Source organism: Coregonus lavaretus (assembly GCF_964263955.1).
Source record: "Coregonus lavaretus genome assembly, chromosome: 31".
NCBI classification, from domain to species: domain Eukaryota; kingdom Metazoa; phylum Chordata; class Actinopteri; order Salmoniformes; family Salmonidae; genus Coregonus; species Coregonus lavaretus.
Genome location: NC_140018.1, coordinates 32,066,169 through 32,088,253, shown reverse-complemented (window position 1 = coordinate 32,088,253; position 22,085 = coordinate 32,066,169).

Genomic DNA, 22,085 nt, shown 5'->3' with positions numbered 1-22,085 from the left:
TTTAAGTGTACACACTCCCAGGAATGTCATACATGATGGATCATTAGCTTATACACTAACTTTCACATGTCTAGATGGCCGGGCGGCGTGGGTGTGGAGCCAGAGACAGCAGGGTTTCAAACTGTAGAACCCAGTTTTTACAATTTAATATAAAAATGGATTTTTTCAAACAAAACTATACTACATTTTATCTCTGGGACTCTTAGGATGACAAGTCAGAGCAAGATCACTGAATGTAAGTACATTGTTTACCTTCAGTGGTGAATGTATCAAACCAGTTGCCATGATAAGATTTTTGTTGTTGTGTGCTCTCCTCAAACAATAGCATGGTATTTTTCACTGTAATAGCTACTGTAATTTGGAAAGTGCAGTTAGATTAACAAGAATTTAAGCTTTCTGCCCATATAAGACATGTCTATGTCCTGGAAAGTTTGCTGTTACTTACAACAGTCATGCTAATCACATTAGCGCACGTTTCCTCAACTGTCCCGTATACAGGACACTGATACCGTAGAGGTTCAAGAAGGATTAAAGAAGCCTTGAGACAATTGAGACATGGATTGTGTATGCGTGCCATTCATAGGATGTAAAACATAGCATATAAAATAGAGCAACTCTACCAATCTTACTAAACCAAACACAGTGGGGAACAATGGGCCTTCTATGCCTTCAAAGAAGGGCTAAGGATTTAAAAAATAATGATTATAATAATATAATAATTATGATAATGATATTATTGTTTTCAATGATGTTCTGATTTAATCTAAAACATTAAAAAAATATCCAATCAGGATTTTTCTTTGGCTGGTCGTGGGGAGATAAATCTAGCTAGCTAAGTCAGCCATTGGCTAGGCCATCAGAAGCTAGATAAAGGCATCTGCCATTCAACTGTCTTAGGGCAACATTTTGGAGTGACAGTGGAATCAACCAATCACATTTTGACTTAATGGACCGTTTTACAAAAACGTATGGAAACTTTTGCCTTCTCGAAGGCCAACAGGTCACTGCGCAATAGCGAGCAGTAGTTTTCCCATGGTCTAGCGAGCTAGCTTGCTTTTGTTGTCGGCTAGTTTGCAGCAGCTGCAGCAGGTGTTATGAAAGAGGATGTTGTTACTAACTTGTTATCTTCTCCCTTTTAAAGAATAACTTTCAACCAGAAGTTGAGTTTCAAATGATCATCACCTGGTAAGTGGAACTGTGTCATTTATCGCCCTCTAGGTTCCCTTGGAGAGTTCATCAATGAGCTTGACGCCTTGATAAGTTCCTTTCCTGAGGATGGCTCACCCCTCACAGTTCTGGGTGACTTTAACCTCCCTACGTCTACCTTTGACTCATTTCTCTCTGCCTCCTTCTTTCCAGTCCTTTCCTCTTTTGACCTCACCCTCTCACCACCCCCCCCCCTACTCACAAGGCAGTCAATACGCTTGACCTCATCTTTACTAGATGCTGTTCTTCTACTAATCTCACTGCAACTCCCCTCCAAGTCTCCGACCACTACTTTGTATCCTTTTCTCTCTCGCTGTCCTCCAACACTACTCACTCTGCCCCTACTCAGATGGTAATGTGCCGTCGCAACCTTCGCTCTCTCTCTCCCGCTACTCTCTCCTCTTCCATCCTATCATCTCTTCCCTCTGCTAAATCCTTCTCCCTCCGATCTCCTGATTCTGCCTCCTCAACCCTCCTCTCCTCCCTTTCTGCATCTTTTGACTCTCTATGTCCCCTATCCGCCCGGCCGGCTCAGTCCTCCCCTCCTGCTCCATGGCTTGACAACTCATTGCGAGCTCACAGAACAGGGCTCCGGGCAGCCGAGAGGAAAACTAGACTCCCTGCGGACCTGTCATCTTTTCACTCCCTACACTCTCTACATTCTCTTCCTCTGTTTACGCTGCTAAAGCCACTTTCTACCACTCTACATTTCAAGCCTCTGCCTCTAACCCTAGGAAGCTCTTTGCCACCTTATCCTCCCTGCTGAATCCTCCTCATCCTCCCCCTCCCTCTTCCCTCTCTGTGGATGACTTCGTCAACCATTTTGAAAAGAAGGTTGACGACATCCGATCCTCGCTTGTTAAGTCAAATGACACCGCTGGTCCTGCTCACACTGCCCTACCCTATGCTTTGACTTCTTTCTCCCCTCTCTCTCCAGATGAAATCTTGTGACTTGTGATGGCCGGCCGCCCAACAACCTGCCCGCTTGACCCTATCCCATCCTCTCTTCTCCAGACCATTTCCGGAGACATTCTCCCTTACCTCACGTCGCTCATCAACTCATCCTTGACCGCTGGCCATGTCCCTTCCGTCTTCAAGAGAGCGAGAGTTGCACCCCTCCTCAAAAAACCTACACTCGATCCCTCCGATGTCAACAACTACAGACCAGTATCCCTTCTTTCTTTTCTCTCCAAAACTCTTGAGTGTGCCGTCTCTAGCCAACTCTCCTGCTATCTCTCTCAGAATGACCTTCTTGATCCAAACCAGTCAGGTTTCAAGACTGGTCATTCAACTGAGACTGCTCTTCTCTGTGTCACGGAGGCTCTCCGCACTGCTAAAGCTAACTCTCTCTCCTCTGCTCTTATCCTTCTAGACCTATCTGCTGCCTTTGATTCTGTGAACCATCAGATCCTCCTCTCCACCCTCTCCGAGTTGGGCATCTCCGGCGCTGCTCACTCTTGGATTGCGTCCTACCTGACAGGTCGCTCCTACTGTGGCAAGAATCTGTCTCCGCACCACGTGCTCTCACCACTGGTGTCCCCCAGGGCTCAGTTCTAGGCCCTATTCTATTCTCTCTATACACCAAGTCACTTGGCTCTGTCATATCCTCACATGGTTTCTCCTATCATTGCTACGCAGACGACACACAATTCATTTTCTCCTTTCCCCCTTCTGATAACCAGGTGGCGAATCACATTTCTGTATGTCTGGCAGACATATCAGTGTGGATGTCGGATCACCACCTCAAGCTGAACCTCGGCAAGACGGAGCTGCTCTTCCTCCCGGGGAAGGACTGCCCGCTCCATGATCTCGCCATCACGGTTGACAACTCCATTGTGTCCTCCTCCCAGAGTGCAAAGAACCTTGGCATGACCCTGGACAACACCCTGTCGTTCTCCGCTAACATCAAAGCGGTGACCCAATCCTGCAGGTTCATGCTCTACAACATTCGCAGGGTACGACCCTACCTTACACAGAAAGCGGCACAGGTCCTAATCCAGGCACTTGTCATCTCCCGTCTGGATTTCTGCAACTCGCTGTTGGCTGGGCTCCCTGCCTGTGCCATTAAACCCCTACAACTTATCCAGAACACTTCAGCCTGTCTGGTGTTCAACCTTCCCAAGTTCTCTCATGTCACCCCGCTCCTCCGCACACTCCACTGGCTTCCAGTTGAGGCTCGCATCTACTACAAGACCATTGTGCTCGCCTACGGAGATGTGAGGGGAACGGCACCTCCTTACCTTCAGGCTCTGATCAGACCCTACACCCAAACGAGGGCACTACGTTCATCCACCTCTGGCCTGCTAGCCCCCCTACCTCTACGGAAGCACAGTTCCCGCTCAGCCCAGTCAAAGCTATTCGCTGCTCTGGCACCCCAATGGTGGAACAAGCTCCTCCACGACGCCAGGACAGCGGAGTCATTGACCACCTTCCGGAGACACTTGAAACCCTACCTCTTTAAGGAATACCTGGAATAGTATAAAAGTTATCTTTCTACCCCCCCCCCTCCCCAACCCCCCCATTAAAAAAAACTAAAACAAACTTGGTTGTCCCACTGGCTATCATAAATTGAATGCACCAATTTGTAAGTCACTCTGGATAAGGGCGTCTGCTAAATAATGTAAATGTGTTTTTTATTGCAGCGCGCTTGCTGTTGCTAGCCATCTCTTTGTGTGTGAAAACATTGTTGCATTTAAAATGAAACTGACAGCATTTTAGCAATATAACATCTTATTCAAATCTGCTCATATACACCCCCAGGAAGAATATGACCGTTTTTTAAACGGTGACCACTGTGACCACTTAGATATGGTCATTTTCACGTTTTCATAAATTCTTAGAATGTTTGGGAATGATTTATAGTGAGGCATTTGTGAAAATTCTATAGCAATATAGAGTGGGAAAGTGGCCGTGCATTTGGACAATTAGTAACTTGGACAATGCAGTAAATAGAACCGAATAAGTCTACACAGACCAGTGCGCTATAGCCAATCAGAGCTACAGTAGGCCTTTATACAAACAAGCCATTTGCCACACAGGCCTGCCGTGATTCACTTTGAACTGGACTGTGTTTACAGGCAGTTGCAACAGCGCAACTTTAGATCATTAGAACGCATTTGCCAAAAGCCACAAAATACACCTGAATGGATTTCTGCAAATATGTAAACACCACAGGAGTCCTCTTACATTTGAGAACTGTACAATCCTATTGATCAAACAACAATGAAAATATAGGCTCTCTCTCCCTCATTTATGCACATCAACAACAACAATATCAACAACTAATGCTAATGCTAGCCAGAGGAAGATGAGCTCAAATCTAACGAAGGAACATTGATAAACCCTCTCAAACTTTTCCAGCTAGTTGGCCTTCAAAATTGCACTGATAAATGAGGGGGAATTGTAGCCTCCTCATCCTTCTGCAGCTTGTCTGCCAATGCATGCTTGTCCCAACCAAGCACCCAAGCTAACTGGCTAAAGTTGGCTAGCTTGCTAGCTAGCTACTTCCAGACACAAATGAGAGAACACCTCACTCTGACCATTTTACTCGCTGTAGCAGAGCTGGTTAGGCTGTTTACATGTTATCTAGAGCGTTCTTGACCAGCTATTACTTTTTTTGTCTACGTTTACTTACACTGGTCATATTCAGCGGGTGTTGCGCATTCGTAAATTAATCAGTTGTTCTGTGCTCTGGCACACTCAGACGAGAGTGTGCTGAAATCTGAGTAGATAGCCAGAGTGAATTTACGAATGCAAGAGATATGCTAACTGGATAACAGTCATTCAAGTTCTTGCTAGCTAGCCAAATGACACCTGCATCTCTAGCTATGTATAGCCACTGAAAAATTATATGAGGGGAAAAAGTCAGTCACTCACCCACTCCTCCTATTCTGCCCTCGCAAAAGAGTCCCCTTCTTAAGCTTAGCAGATAGATAAACCAGGTACAGCTACTGTAGTGTTGAAGGATGATTTATTGCCACCACTTCGTAGGTACAGTAATAGTGACTGAAATGATAAAAGATCAATGAGTATGACTTATTGTATGCTAGCTGATTACTAGGCTTAATTCTCAATAATAACCCAGCATGTATTTGTTCATAAACACAGAAATATGCAGCATTATGCATTAAATCGGATGTAAATAATTCCCCAAAACATGACAAGATCAAATGCACTGAACAGATATCCATGTTGCTATCAAGAAGGTTCATAAATGTCATTAAAACGATCAGCTGTACAAAATATCATCATGAATTGAATGCCAAATATGTTATGATTAATTTGACTTACAGACAATGCTTCTACAAAATGATAGCGAGAAGGATGGAGTTTGATAATGTCTGCAGCTCCACAGTGTGACTTTCAACATTTTGGAATGTAAACAATTCTTCTTCTACAGGATTTAGCACATTAAACAAACAACACACATCAACACAGGACAGTGGCCCCCAAGAGGTCAACAATGGAATTACACGATAGCCTAAAGGAACTCAAACCGAACTACAGGGGCCAGAACACCTCCAATGGCATGACATGACATCCTCCTAGCAGCTAGCTAGCTTCATGTATCTATCTAGCTAATGTTAGGCTCTGTGTTTTTAGCTTGCTACATAAATAGATACGCTAACCTATTAGCCACATATGGCTGACTTGTGATCATTGCCCTTGCTAGCTTGATTGTATTGACATTCCCAGCATCAGTTATATTGGTCAGTTTTTGTCCAGAATATTGAGTCATTGGAACTGAAACAGCGCATCCCGAATGGAGGCAGCAAACAATGTACCAGGCCAGCTGTGATTTACAACCTGATAGGAATATTTTTTGGACTACCAAGAAATGTATTGGTGAATTTTATTAGTCATGCATTGAACTGCATCCATCTATTCTGCCAACAATGCTTTAGCGTACGTCATGCAAAGTTGAGTCAAATCTAAATTTCTAAAACCTCTTATAATGTTTGACTGATATGATTGTCTGTTTGTTTCATATCTGCAAAGTAGATAAATCGCTGTTAGTTCAACATTAAAGTTTAGGTCACCGGTTACTTTGTGTACTAAATGTGAAATGTTTTTTGCAATGGGAAGTAATAGTTGTACATTTCGAATGGGAAATGCTTAATGGTTGTGTTTTTGTATTCTTATGATTGGGACCTACTGGCTTATTATGTCCGAGTTTATGGACTGCTTATCCTTTAACATCATGCTGTATGTGACTGCTGTCTTTCCATCGGCCCTATGTAGTGGTGTAGTGGTGCCTGGAGAAGTGAGTATACTAACATTTTGCCAAAAAGTTCCCAAGCAGCGCTCCCAGCGAAGGAAAGCCACCCTGTGTGCAAAACCTATGTTTTCTTATGAGATTTCCTATAGATTTTTCAGATTTTCACTCTCAAAATAATTGATAAGTGCTATACCTCCACTACACTACCTTGATATGCATCAGTCGGGATTAAGAAGTGAGTATACGCAATGCCCACTGAAAAAAAGTGGGTGTATGGCTTATACCTGCGTATACCTGCCACTACACCACTGGCTCTTTGTGTTTTTAAAAAGGTGCACTCTCCTACATGAGTGCGCTAGTATTATGGTTGCTGTCCTTTCATAATCACGAACCTTTCACACACTGAAGGCTTATAGGTTCACCACTGCACAAACATGTCTATAATAGATATAAAGGCTGTTAAGATACTGTATTAATGTTTCAAGATAAAAGTGTATATATTTGGCCTGTCGGAGTGGTTTTATGCGCTGACTGAATGGAAGCTGATAATTATGAGTTTTTTTACTCCGCTGGTCTCGGCTGGTTTTGGGAAGAAATTATGAGTTGTCAAATCCGAGACCGAGTCAAGACCGAGTACAAATGTATCCGACACCAAGACAAGACCGAGACACTCAATATGAGGTCTCAAGGGGGTTATACTCAGTGTATATAAATGCCTGGACTATTTTAATTTTGGTTAATCAATTATATAATGGGTTAAAGTTATGTACTTAACTGTCAAGAGGAGTCAAACAAGGCTGTCCGCTGACTCCATATCTATTTGATAGGGCCATTGAAATGCTAGCTATTAAAGTCAGATCCAATATGTGTGTGTTTGTGTGTGTGGCGTCGGTATGCATGCATATGTGTGTGTGTGTAGTGTGTGTGTGTATGTAGTGTGTGTGAGTAAGTGTATATATAGTCTTTAATATTAAATTAATATGCCATTTAGCAGACGCTTTTATCCAAAGCGACTTACAGTCATGCGTGCATACATTTTTGTGTAGATGTGGTCCCGGGGATCGAACCCACTACCTTGGCGTTACAAGCGCCATGCTCTACCAGCTGTGCATAGAGTCATTGCAAGATAGGGTCAATGTAGATAGTCCAGGTAACCATTTGATTAACTATTTAGCGGTCTTATGGCTTGAGGGTATAAGCTGTCTCAGAGCCGATGCTCCGGTACCGTTTGCCGGACGGTAGCAGAGTGAACAGTCTATGGCTTGGGTGGCTGAAGTCGTTGGCAATTTTTCGGGCCTTCCTCTGACACCGCCTGGTATAGAGGTCCTGGATGGCAGGGAGCTCTGACCAAATGCCACCCTCTGTAGCGCTTTGCAGTCGAGGGCGGTGCAGTTGCCATACCAAGCGGTGATGCAGCCAGTCAAAATGATGTCAATGGTGCTGCTGTAGAACTGTTTGAGGATCTCAGGGCCCATGCTAAATATTCCAGCCTCCTGAGGGGGACCATGTTAAGTCCTTAGTGATGTGGATGCCAAGAAACTTGAAGCTCTCGATCTGCTCCACTACAGCCCTGTCAATATGGATGGGGGAATGCTCTCACCCTGTTTCCTGTAGTCCACAACTAGCTCCTTGGTCTTACTGACATTGAGGGAGAGGTTGTTGTCCTGACACCATATTGCCAGGTCTTTGACCTCCTCCTTGTAGGTTGTCTCATCGCTGTATGTAATCAGGCCTACTACCGTTATGTCATCAGAAAACTTGATGATGGTGTTGGAGTCATACATTGCCACGCAGTCATGGGTGAACAGGCAGTACAGGAGGGGCCAAAGCACATACCCCTGAGGGGCCCCCGTGTTGAGGGTCAGCATGGCGGAGGTGAAGATATCTAAATGCCTGGAGTTTGATAAACGGCATTGGCACTTGGGTTGGAAGCAGTGTTTTGGTCAGAAAATAGAGCTCTTTGGCCACGCACACCAATGGTTGATTTGGCGACAAAATGAGAATGCATGAGCAGAAAATAACCCCATACCTACTGTAAAATATGGTGGTGGATCTGTGATGTTATAGGGCTATTTTGCTTCCACTGGTCCTGGGGCCCTTGTTAAGGTCAATGGGGCATCATGAACATTACCCAATACAAACACATTTTAGCCAAAAACCTGGTTGCCTCTGCCAGGAGGCTGAAACTTGGCTGCAAATTGATCTTTCAGCATGACAATAACCCCAAGTAGCCTTCAAAATGCACTAATAAATTGTTAATTGGTCACAAAATCAACATTTTGCAATGGCAATCACAGTCTCCAGACTTGAAACCCATTGAAAACCTGTGGTTTGAATTGAAGAGGGCAGTCCATAAGTGCAGACGAAGGATATCAAGGATCTGGAAGGATTCTGTATAGAGGAATAGTCTAAGATCCCTCTCAATGTGTTCTCCAAATCAACAAATATTTTAGAAAAAGGCTCAGTGCCGTTATCCCTTTAAGGTGAGGTATTAAAAGGTGTTGAAAACAGGAGTGTCAATAATTTTGACCCCTGCCTTTTGTTAAGAAATCTCTTTCTCTGAGCAATTGTATTAGTATAAAAAATTATCTAATTAACTACATTTTTGGAGCATACAATATAACTCACTATTTGAATTATTTATTTTAAACAGTCATTTTTGTTCATCTTCATCAAGGGTGTCAATAATTTCGAACCCCACTGTTAATACCTGTGTATTTATGGCAACATTACACTTATGAACTCTTTAGTCACATGCTGTACTTACTTATGGCGCTGCCTACTCATTTTTCAAATCATATGAGCAAAAAATATTTAATTTGATTTGGAACACTAAGCCAGACAAAATTAAACATGCCTATTTATATAATGATTATGAGTTTTGGGGGATGCAATTATTAAATATTAAAACATTAAACCTCTCACTAAAAGCTTCACTCATACTTAAACAAATGTTGCCACATGCGCCAAATACAACAGGTGTAGACATTACTGTAAAATACTTACAGCCCTTAACCAAAAATACATTTATTTTTTTATAAAAAAAGTAAAATAAAACAACATCAAAAAAGTGTTGAGAAAAAAAGAACAGAAGTAAAATAAAATAACAGTAGGGAGGCTATATACAGGGGGGTACCGGTGCTGAGTCAATGTGCAGGGGCACCAGCTAGTTGAGGTAGTTGAGGTAATATGTACATGTGGGTAGAGTTAAAGTGGCTATACATTAATAATGAACAGAGTAGCAGCAGTGTAAAAAGATGGGGTGGGGGTGGGGGGGCAGTGCAAGTAGTCCGGGTAGCCATGATTAGCTGTTCAGGTGTCTTATGGCTTGGGGGTAGAAGCTGTTGAGAAGACTTTTGGACCTAGACTTGGCGCTCCGGTACTGCTTGCCGTGCGGTAGCAGAGAGAACAGTCCATGACTAGGGTGGCTGGAGTCTTTAACATTTTTGAGGGCCTTCCTCTGACACTGCCTGGTATAGAGGTCCTGGATGGCAGGAAGCTTGGCCCCAGTGATGTACTGGGCCGTACGCACTACCCTCTGTAGTGCCTTGCGGTCAGAGGCCGAGCAGTTGCCATACCAAGCGGTGATGCAACCAGTCAGGATGCTCTCGATGGTACATCTGTAGAACTTTTTGAGGATCTGAGGACCCATGCCAAGTCTTTTCAGTCTCCTGAGGGGGAATAGGCTTTGTGGTGCCCTCTTCACGACTGTCTTGGTGTGTTTGGACCATATTAGTTCGTTGGTGATGTGGATACCAAGGAACTTGAAGCTCTCAACCTGTTCCACTACAGCCCCATCGATGAGAATGGGGGCGTGCACAGTCCTCTTTTTTTTCCTGTAGTCCACAATCATCTCCTTTGTCTTGGTCACGTTGAGGGAGAAGTTGTTATCCTGGCACCACTCGGCCAGGTCTCTGACCTCCTCCCTATAGGCTGTCTCATCGTTGTCGGTGATCAGGCCTACCACTGTTGTGTCATCTGCAAACTTAATGATGGTGTTGGAGTCGTGCCTGGCCATGCAGTCATGGGTCAACAGGGAGTACAGGAGGGGACTGAGCAGGCATCCCTGAGGGGCCCCCGTGTTGAGGATCAGCGTGGCAGATGTGTTGTTACCTACCCTTACCACCTGGGGGAGGCCCGTCAGGAAGTCTAGGATCCAGTTGCAGAGGGAGGTGTTTAGTCCCAGGATCCTTAGCTTAGTGATGAGCTATGAGGGCACTATGGTGTTGAACGCTGAGCTGTAGTCAATGAATAGCATTCTCACGTAGGTGTTCCTCTTTTCCAGGTGGGAAAGGGCAGTGTGGAGTGCAATAGAGATTGCATCATTTGTGGATCTGTTGGGGCGGTATGCAAATTGGAGTGGGATAATGGTGTTTATATGAGCCATGACCAGCCTTTCAAAGCACTTCATGGCTACAGACGTCAGTGCTACGGGTCGCTAGTCATTTAGGCAGGTTATCTTAGTGTCCTTGGGCACGGGGACTATGGTGGTCTGGTTGAAACATGTTGGTATTACAGACTCAGTCAGGGACATGTTGAAAATGTCGGTGAAGACACTTGCCAGTTGGTCAGCACATGCTCGGAGTACACGTCCTGGTAATCCGTCTGGCCCTGCGGCCTTGTGAATGTTGACCTGCTTAAAAGTCTTACTTACATTGGCTACGGAGAGCGTGATCACATAGTCATCCGGAACAGCTGGTGCTCTCATGCATGCTTCAGTGTTGCTTGCCTCGAAGCGAGCATAGAAATGGTTTAGCTCATCTGGTAGGCTTGTGTCACTGGACAGCTCACGGCTGTGCTTCCCTTTGTAGTCTGTAATAGTTTTCAAGCCCTGCCACATCCGACGAGCGTCAGAGCCGGTGTAGTACGACTCAATCTTAGTGCTGTATTGACGCTTTGCCTGTTTGATGGTTCGTCGGAGGGCATAGCGGGATTTCTTATAAGCGTCTGGGTTAGAATCCCGCTCCTTGAAAGCGGCAGCTCTACCCTTTAGCTCAGTGCGGATGTTGCCTATAATCCATGGCTTCTGGTTGTGGTATTTACGTACGGTCACTGTGGGGATGACGTCATCGATGCACTTATTGATGAAGCCAGTGACTGATGTGGTGTACTCCTCAATGCTATATGAAGAATTCCGGAACATGTTCCAGTCTGTGCTAGCAAAACAGTCCTGTAGCTTAGCATCTGCGTCATCTGACAATTTTTTTATTAACCGAGTCACTGGTGCTTCCTGCTTTAGTTTTTGCTTATAAGCAGGAATCAGGAGGATAGAGTTATGGTCAGATTTGCCAAATGGAGGGCGAGGGAGAGCTTTGTATGCGTCTCTGTGTGTGTGGAGTAAAGGTGGTCTAGAGTTTTTTTCCTCTGGTTGCACATTTAACATGCTAGTAGAAATTAGGTAGAACTGATTTAAGTTTCCCTACATTAAAGTCCCCGTCCACTAGAAGCGCTGCCTCTGGATGAGCGTTTTCCTGTTCACTTATGGCCTAATACAGCTCATTCAGCGCAATCTTAATGCCAGCATTGGTTTGTGGTGGTAAATAAACAGCTATGAGAAATATAGATGAAAACTCTCGTGTAGTGGTCTACAGCTTATCATAAGATACTCTACCTCAGACGAGCAAAACCTTGAGACTTCCTTAATATTTGATTTTGTGCACCAGCTGTTGTTTACTAATATACACAGACCGCCACCCCTTGTAGCGTATATCCCGTCAGCTGTATGTTGTCCATGTCGTCGTTCAGCCACGACTCGGTGAAACATAAGATATTACAGTGTTTACTGTCGCGTTGGTAGGATAACCGTAATATTAGGTCATCTAATTTATTTTCAAATGATTGAACATTGGCTAATAGGCTTGATGGAAGAGGCAGTTTACTCGCTCGCCGTCGGATCCTTACAAGGCACCCCAAGTAGATTACTAAGAAAGACATCCTTTGTTCAAAAATAGCCTTTTTGCCTTTATACAGATTACAAGTCTCTATAGAGGTTACAACTTATCAACTGCGGTGGAAGGTGGCAGAGCTACAAAGGTGTTTGTCAGACCTTGAGACCTCCCGAAAATCGGTCCTCTCACGAAAATGTCTGTAGTGTCCGAACGGTTTGGCCTACAAACTATGGAAAGGGGAGACTCTCACGAACACGATGGTGTTCTCCGTTTTTCTCTACGACCTCCACAAGTGTCACTGGACTCGTCTGAAGGTAACCCATACAATCGAATGGAAGTATGGAGGTAGTTTTGTGCCAACAAAAATAAAGGGTTAAATATGTGTCCAAAAAAACAAAAATATTTCCTGAGCTTTCTTATATCTTCCAGATATAGGACAGACACTTCAAAACCTTATTCCTCATATTGCCATTTATTAATGTGTTATTCAGTGTGTTTCTATGGGCTATATTAGTAAAGGCTCTGGTGTTTGGGAAGGCCCCACCTCGACTCTCTTCCAGTGGGTACACGTTTAGCCTGCAAGGGCCCGCCCCTCTCCTACACCCCTAGGTGACCCCTCCCTCTAACGCCCCTCCCAAGAACACAGGTGGTGGATCTAATTTTTGTCTTTCCTTGATCAAGTGTGTCCATTTCCTCATCTCCTTCTATAAATGGTCTTCTCCTCAAATGCATTTTGAGAAGTGGGAAAGGACAGAGGACATGAGGAATCAAGGAATTACAATTGAGGGTCACCCAGGGTTCGCAATCTGCATTCCTGAGAAGAACAATGTCCATTGCACTCTAAATGGTTCATTATGCTGCTTTGAGATGGAAAAGTATAGTGGTGTCGCCTGTCAAGAGTACTGTATCTAACTTTCAGCAGGACAATTTAATAATGGCTGTTCAATGGCCGTATTGTTAAGAGGGATTATTTTATTTTATTTTTTAAGATACATATTATTAATGTAATCATGTATTATTTTTATGAAACAATGTGAAATGACGTCAACACCAGGTTATGAAGGATTTTTATTCCATATTCACAAACGTTTCCAAATGACCATGGCTCTCTTTTACTATCTATGGAAGCATATAGCTGTCGAATTTCAATTTGAATTGGATAATAATAATTTGACAATGATAAATCGATATCACCAATATCACCACCGACTGACTGTAAGTCGCTCTGGATAGGAGTGTCTGCTAAATTACCAAAATGTCAATGTAATTTGCATTTCAGATTAAATTGCAACACCTACAGTGCCTTTAGAGAGTTATCCCTTTACTTTTTCCACATTTTGTTGTGTTACAGCGTGAATTTAAAATGTATTAAATAGAGATTTTGTGTCACTGACCTAAACACAATACCCTATAATGTGAATGTGGAATTATGTTTTAAACATTTTTACAAATTAATTAAAGAAAAGCTGAAATGTCTTGAGTCAACAAGTATTCAACCCCTTTGTTATGGCAAGCCTAAATAATGTGCTTAACAAGTCACATAAAAAAGTAGCATGGACACACTCTGTGTGCAATAATAGTGTTTAACATGATTTTTGAATGACCACCTCATCTCTGTACCCCACACATACAATTCTCTATTTTACATCAAATAATACTCATGAACACTTTCAAAATGTTAGAGAGCTATCCAACCACATGTGCGTGTGCCAGTGTGAGTCGGGGCATTGCCAGAGGAGAGAAAGGAGAGAGCACGGTAGCCTATATTTTAAATGTTTGTCATTTTAGCAGACGCTCTTATCCAGAGGGACTTACAGGAGCAATTAGGGTTAAGTGCCTTGCTCAAGGGCACATCGACAGATTTTTCACATAGTCGGCTAGGGGATTAGAACCAGCGATCTTTCGGTTACTGGCACAACCCTCTTAACCACTAAGCTACCTGCCTCCCTATACAATTTGATAGACAACAACACTAACTAGAGCTGGTACGATAAACCAACATTACCAACGACATTGCCCTCCTCTTACCTAAGGAATTTTGCTTATGTCGGTAATTTCTGTGATTAGACTACACAACGTTCCTGCAGATTCTTTGGTTCTAAAACCATTATTTGGTTAACAGTAATGTGCATTATTCTGCTTCCTGCAATGAAAGTATATGCCTGGACTCTGTGTGCAATAATAGAGTTTGACATGATTTTTTTATGACTACCTCATCTCTGTACCCCACACATACAATTATCTGTAAGGTCCCTCAGTCGAGCAGTGAATGTCAAACACAGATTCAACCACAAAGACCAGGGAGGTAATCATCGAATATTGGAAGAGCTTTCACGGTCTGCATATATGCCCCCTTTATTTATCCTACGGTTCTGGCTTGGTGTACAGGGAGAACACTGTAAGAACGGCCCATGTTCTGAATTCTGTCGCTGTACATTTCATATCAGCTATGTTTTTTTTAAAGGCAGTAAATGAGGCTGAATGAACTGTTTCGCTTCCAGACAAGACTCCGCTGATAGACAGGTTTAGCAGTGGTAAGGATTCACTCGTGTAGTGGCTTTGCTGGCATGCATCCCAATTATCATAATTTTTTTGCCCCACCAAGATTTACATGCTAAAATCGCCACTGAATATATCACTTTCTCTGGTCATAGGAACAACATGAATTTGTGCATGAGGCAGATGCGGTGCGACTTGGGTTTTGCCATCTCTCTGGTCAGTCTTACCGGAGGAAAGGAAGGAGAGAGCAGGGACCGTGCTTTCTCCCTCTCTCCCTCCGCTGAGACTAATGCCATGTTCAAAATAACTGGGAACTCGGAAATCTCCGACTTCCGACTTCAGTGCGTTCAAGACAACCTCAGAAAAAAACGAGATACGACTGGGAAAAATCGTTTGAACGGCCATCCAACTCGGAATTCCTAGTCGGAAACTCTGACTTTTTTCTAGAGCTCTGACTTTCTGACCTGAAGATCACTGACGTCATGATTTGACCTCCCTCGCAAGTGCTACTAATCTATATTGTTATCAAAGCTTGAGTTTTGAAATTTAATATGGTCTGAGAATAACAATATTGGAAGGCCAGGCATAGAGCCAATATGCTGTCATAATGTATTAGGCCTACTGCCCAAACCTCATTCCTACACAACTGTTTTTATTAGGTTAATGTTACATTTTTAAAGTAATGTTTTTTAAAAATCTGAGCGAATCTTGCTTTTTGACTGCGAAAGGGATCTTGACTCAGAAAAGGTTGGTGACCACTGTCTTAGAGACTTACCTCAAAAGAAGTGATTCTAACATGTATTGACTCAGGGGTGTGAATACTATTTCATTTTCAATACATTTGATTAAATGTCTAAAAACATGTTTTCACTGTCATTATGGGGTTTTGTGTGTAGATGGGTGAGAAAAAGCATACATTGAATTAATTTTTGAATTTAGGCAGTAACACAATCAAATGTGGACATAATACTTTCTGAATGCACTGTAAATGCTTCCATAACTATTGGATGCATGCTCATATACAGTGGGGGAAAAAAGTATTTAGTCAGCCACCAATTGTGCAAGTTCTCCCACTTAAAAAGATGAGAGGCCTGTAATTTTCATCATAGGTACACGTCAACTATGACAGACAAAATGAGGAAAAAAAATCCAGAAAATCACATTGTAGGATTTTTAATGAATTTATTTGCAAATTATGGTAGAAAATAAGTATTTGGTCAATAACAAAAGTTTCTCAATACTTTGTTATATACCCTTTGTTGGCAATGACACAGGTCAAACGTTTTCTGTAAGTCTTCACTAGGTTTTCACACACTGTTGCTGGTATTTTGGCCCATTCCTCCATGCAGATCTCCTCTAGAGCAGTGATGTTTTGGGGCTGTCGCTGGGCAACACAGACTTTCAACTCCCTCCAAAGATTTTCTATGGGGTTGAGATCTGGAGACTGGCTAGGCCACTCCAGGACCTTGAAATGCTTCTTACGAAGCCACTCCTTCGTTGCCCGGGCGGTGTGTTTGGGATCATTGTCATGCTGAAAGACCCAGCCACGTTTCATCTTCAATGCCCTTGCTGATGGAAGGAGGTTTTCACTCAAAATCTCACGATACATGGCCCCATTCATTCTTTCCTTTACACGGATCAGTCGTCCTGGTCCCTTTGCAGAAAAACAGCCCCAAAGTATGATGTTTCTACCCCCATGCTTCACAGTAGGTATGGTGTTCTTTGGATGCAACTCAGCATTCTTTGTCCTCCAAACACGACGAGTTGAGTTTTGACCAAAAAGTTATATGTTGGTTTCATCTGACCATATGACATTCTCCCAATCCTCTTCTGGATCATTCAAATGCACTCTAGCAAACTTCAGACGGGACATGTACTGGCTTAAGCAGGGGGACACGTCTGGCACTGCAGGATTTGAGTCCCTGGCGGCGTAGTGTGTTACTGATGGTAGGCTTTGTTACTTTGGTCCCAGCTCTCTGCAGGTCATTCACTAGGTCCCCCTGTGTGGTTCTGGGATTTTTGCTCACCGTTCTTGTGATCATTTTGACCCCACGGGGTGAGATCTTGCGTGGAGCCTCAGATCGAGGGAGATTATCAGTGGTCTTGTATGTCTTCCATTTCCTAATAATTGCTCCCACAGTTGATTTCTTCAAACCAAGCTGCTTACCTATTGCAGATTCAGTCTTCCCAGCCTGGTGCAGGTCTACAATTTTGTTTCTGGTGTCCTTTGACAGCTCTTTGGTCTTGGCCATAGTGGAGTTTGGAGTGTGACTGTTTGAGGTTGTGGACAGGTGTCTTTTATACTGATAACAAGTTCAAACAGGTGCCATTAATACAGGTAACGAGTGGAGGACAGAGGAGCCTCTTAAAGAAGAAGTTACAGGTCTGTGAGAGCCAGAAATCTTGCTTGTTTGTAGGTGACCAAATACTTATTTTCCACCATAATTTGCAAATAAATTCATTAAAAATCCTACAATGTGATTTTCTGGATTTTTTTTTCTCAATTTGTCTGTCATAGTTGACGTGTACCTATGATGAAAATTACTGGCCTCTCTCATCTTTTTAAGTGGGAGAACTTGCACAATTGGTGGCTGACTAAATACTTTTTTCCCCCACTGTAATACAATGAATCAGAGCTTTATTGATAGAGAATACTGAGCTCAGGTACAATTGCTGTGTCAATTATGCAATCAGTGTCAATTCTCCATGAAGTGAAGGAATATATATGAATGCAGATTGTGTTTCATTCATTTTTTTAACTATGACATACAGTGGCTTGCGAAAGTATTCACCCCCCTTGGCATTTTCCCTATTTTGTTGCCTTACAACCTGGAATTAAAATGGTTTTGGGGTGGGGGTTGTATCATTTGATGTATACAACATACCTACCACTTTGAAGATGCAAAATATTTTTTGTTGTGAAACAAACAAGAAATAATACAAAAAAACAGAAAACTTGAGCGTGCATAACTATTCACCCCCAAACCCCCACAATCCTTTGTAGAGCCAACTTTTGCAGCAATTACAGCTGCAAGTCTCTTGGGGTATGTCTCTATAAGCTTGGCACATCTAGCCACTGGGATTTTTGCCCATTCTTCAAGGCAAAACTGCTCCAGCTCTTTCCAGTTGGATGGGTTTCACTGGTGTACAGCAATCTTTAAGTCATACCACAGATTCTCAATTGGATTGAGGTCTGGGCTTTGACTAGGCCATTCCAAGACATTTAAATGTTTCCCTTTAAACCACTCGAGTGTTGCTTTAGCAGTATGCTTAGGGTCATTGTCCTGCTAACATATGAACCTCCGTCCCAGTCTCAAATCTCTAGAAGACTGAAACAATTTTCCCTCAAAAATTTCCCTGTATTTAGCGCCATCCATCATTCCTTCAATTCTGACCAGTTTCCCAGTCCCTGCCAATGAAAAACATCCCCACAGTGAAGCATGGTGGTGGCAGCATCATGCTGCAGCATCAGGGATGGTGTTTTCGGGGTGATGAGAGGTGTCGGGTTTGCACCAGACATAGCAGTTTCCTTGATGGCCAAAAAGCTCAATTTTAGTCTCATCTGACCAGAGTACCTTCTTCCATATGTTTGTGGAGTCTCCCACATGCCTTTTGGCAAACACCAAATGTGTTTGCTCATTTATTTCTTTAGGCGATGGCTTTTTTCTGGCCACTCTTCCGTAAAGCCCAGCTCTGTGGAATGTACAGCTTAAAGTGGTCCTATGGACAGTTACTCCAATCTCCGCTGTGGAGCTTTGCAGCTCTTTCAGGGTTATCTTTGGCCTCTTTGTTGCCTCTCTGATTAATGCCCTCCTTGCCTGTTCCGTGGGTTTTGGTGGGCCACCCTCTCTTGGCAGGTTTGTTGTGGTGCCATATTCTTTCCATTTTTAAATAATGGATTTAATGGTGCTCTGTGGGATGTTCAAAGTTTCTGATATTGTTTTATAACCCAACCCTGATCTGTACTTCTCCACAACTTTGTCCCTTACCTGTTTGGAGAGCTCCTTGGTCTTCATGGTGCCGCATGCTTGGTGGTGCCCCTTGCTTAGTGGTGTTACAGACTCTGGGGCCTTTCAGAACAGGTGTATATTTACTGAGATCATGTGACAGATCATGTGACACTTAGATTGCACACAGGTGGACTTTATTTAACTAATTTTGTGACTTCTGAAGGTAATTGGTTGCACCAGATCTTATTTAGGGGCTTCATATCAAAGGGGGTGAATACATATGCACGCACCACTTTTCCGTTATTTATTTATTTGAATTGTTTTCACTTCACTTAGTTATTTTTTTCATTTCACTTCACCAATTTGGACAATTTTGTGTATGTCCATTACATGAAATCCAAATAAAAATCAATTTAAATTACAGGTTGTAATGCAACAAAATAGGATAAACGCCAAGGGGGATGAATACTTTTGTAAGGCACTGTAGATAATTGTATGTGTGGGGTACAGAGATGAGGTAGTCATTCAAAAATCATGTTAAACACTATCCATGCAACTTATTTTGTGACTTGTTAAGCAAATTTGTACTCCTGAACTTATTTAGGTTTGCCATAACAAATGCGGTTGAGTACTCATTGACCCAAGACATTTCAGCTTTTCATTTTTAATTAATTTGTAAAAATGTCTAAAAACATAATTCCACTTTGACATTATTGGGGATTGTGTTTAGGCCAGTGACACAAAATGTAAATTGAATCCATTTTAAATTCAGGCTATAACACAACAATACCCTTCCAAAAATGAATTTGATGCTACAAACTTCCCACAAATGTGGGGCAAATTTGCTGCAAACTAAATAGTGTGCCACAAAATGTTGCCAGATGTTTCTAAACATTTGCCGCTAGTGGTGAATCTGCAGCAAACCTTTGGCAACAATACTATTTATTGCCACTAGTGGCGAACAGTTTACCAGAAGCTGTTTCTGATGAATACATGAGTTCCAAGACCAGTAACCGTTGATGACCAATCAAGGGGATTAGAAACATATGTTGGAAAATGGAAACCAAGCTATCTAGCTAGCTACAGTACCTACCAGAGTCGTCCGGTGAGTTTCTAACTTATTAATTAAACTTCTTAATAAACTTTAACATTTTTTTTGCTAAATCATGCCTAGTTGGCAATGTCATGTTTGATGGGATAGAGTGAAACACATTTTACACCAGTTTTCAATCTGTGCGCGCCACTGACTGACTGGCTAGTGCTTAGCTAGCTAATGTTAGCTATCATATTTTTTGCACAATTCATGTGATACAGTGCCTTCGGAAAGTATTCAGACCCCTTGACTTTTTCCACATTTTGTTAGGTTAAAATGAAATCCTCAGCAATCTACACACAATACCCCATAATGACAAAGCGAAAACAGGTTTTTAGAAATGTTTGCAAATTCATTCATATATAAAAAACAGAGATACCTTATTTACGTAAGTATTCAGACCTTTGCTATGACACTCAAAATTGAGCTCAGGTGCATCCGGTTTCCATTGATCATCCTTGAGATGTTTCTACAACTTGATTTGAGACCACCTGTGGTAAATTCAATTGATTGGACATGATTTGGAAAGGCTCACACGTGTCTGTATAAGGTCCCACAGTTGACAGTGCGTGTCAGAGCAAAAACCAAGCCATGAGGTCAAAGGAATTGTCCGTAGAGCTCCAAGACAGGAATGTGTCGAGGCACAGATCTGGGGATGGGTACCAAAATATTTCTGCAGCATTGAAGGTCCCCAAGAACACAGTGGCCTCCATCATTCTTAAATGGAAGAAGTTTGGAAAAAACAAGACTCTTCCTAGAGCTGGCCGCCCGGCCAAACTGAGCAATCGGGGGAAAAGGGCCTTGGTCAGGGAGGTGATCAAGAACACCATGGTCACTCTGACATAGCTCTAGAGTTCCTCTGTGGAGATGGGAGAACCTTCCAGAAGGACAACCATCTCTGCAGCACTCCACCAATCAGGCCTTTATGGAGAGTGGCCAGACGGAAGCCACTCCTCAGGGCAAAAGGCACATGACAGCCCGCTTGAAGTTGAGCCCTCTCAGACCATGAGAAACAAGATTCTCTGGTCTGATGAAACCAAGATTGAACTTTTTGCCCTGAATGCCAAGCGCCACGTCTGGAGGAAACCTGGCACCATCCCTACGGTGAAGCATGGTGGTGGCAGCATCATGCTGTGGGGATGTTTATCAGCGGCAGGGACTGGGAGACTAGTCAGGATCGAGGCAAAGATGAACGGAGCAAAGTACAAAGAGATCCTTGATGAAAACCTGCTCCAGAGCGCTCAGGACCTCAGACTGGGGCGAAGTTTCACCTTCCAACAGGACAACGACCCTAAGCACACAGCCAAGACAACGCAGGAGTGGCTTCAGGACAAGTCTCAATGTCCTTGAGTGGTCCATTAGAGCCCGGACTTCAACCCGATCTAACATCTCTGGAGAGACCTGAAAAGAGCTGTGCAGTGACACTCCCCATCCAACCTGACAGAGCTTGAGAGGATCTGCAGAGAAGAATGGGAGAAACTCCCCAAATACAGGTGTGCCAAGCTTGTAGCGTCATACCCAAGAAAACTCAAGGCTGTAGTCCCTGCGAACGGTGCTTCAACAAAGTACTGAGTAAAGGGTCTGAATACTTATGTAAATGTGATATCAGTTTTTTATTTGTTATAAATTAGCAAAAATAAATACAACTGTTTTGCTTTTCCATTATGTGGTATTGTGTTTAGACTGATGAGGGGAAAATACAATTTAATCAATTTTAGAATAAGGCTGTAACCTAACAAAATGTGGAAAAAGTCAAGGGGTCTGAATACTTTCCGAAGGCACTGTAGGTAGCTAGCTAACTAATGATTTGCCTAAACAGGCGACCACGTTGCTGTCTTTTAATACGTTGCATGTCAATATGCTAGTGTCACCGTTCAGTAGGATGTTAGCTAGCACAACAATTAAGGTAGCTAGCTAGCTAGCAACAATGAGTTGATTTGACATCAAAGCAAAACTTAACTCTTACAGATGGATATGCTTCCCCTACCCGTTGTGTTGGAAGAGGCTACATTGGGAGGAGGATGCATTAACACCCTGGAAATATGTTTGTGGTGCACTCACTCATAACAGTACCTACCATTGAGTGATAATTCGGTGTATCGTCTTTAAGATTGATAAGGTAAGTAAATGCATGTATTATTCTCATAAATGTAGCACATACATTCATTCTTTGTAACAGTTAGATATTTCATTGCTTTAAACTTGTAGCTACCTCATCTTGACCATGTGTA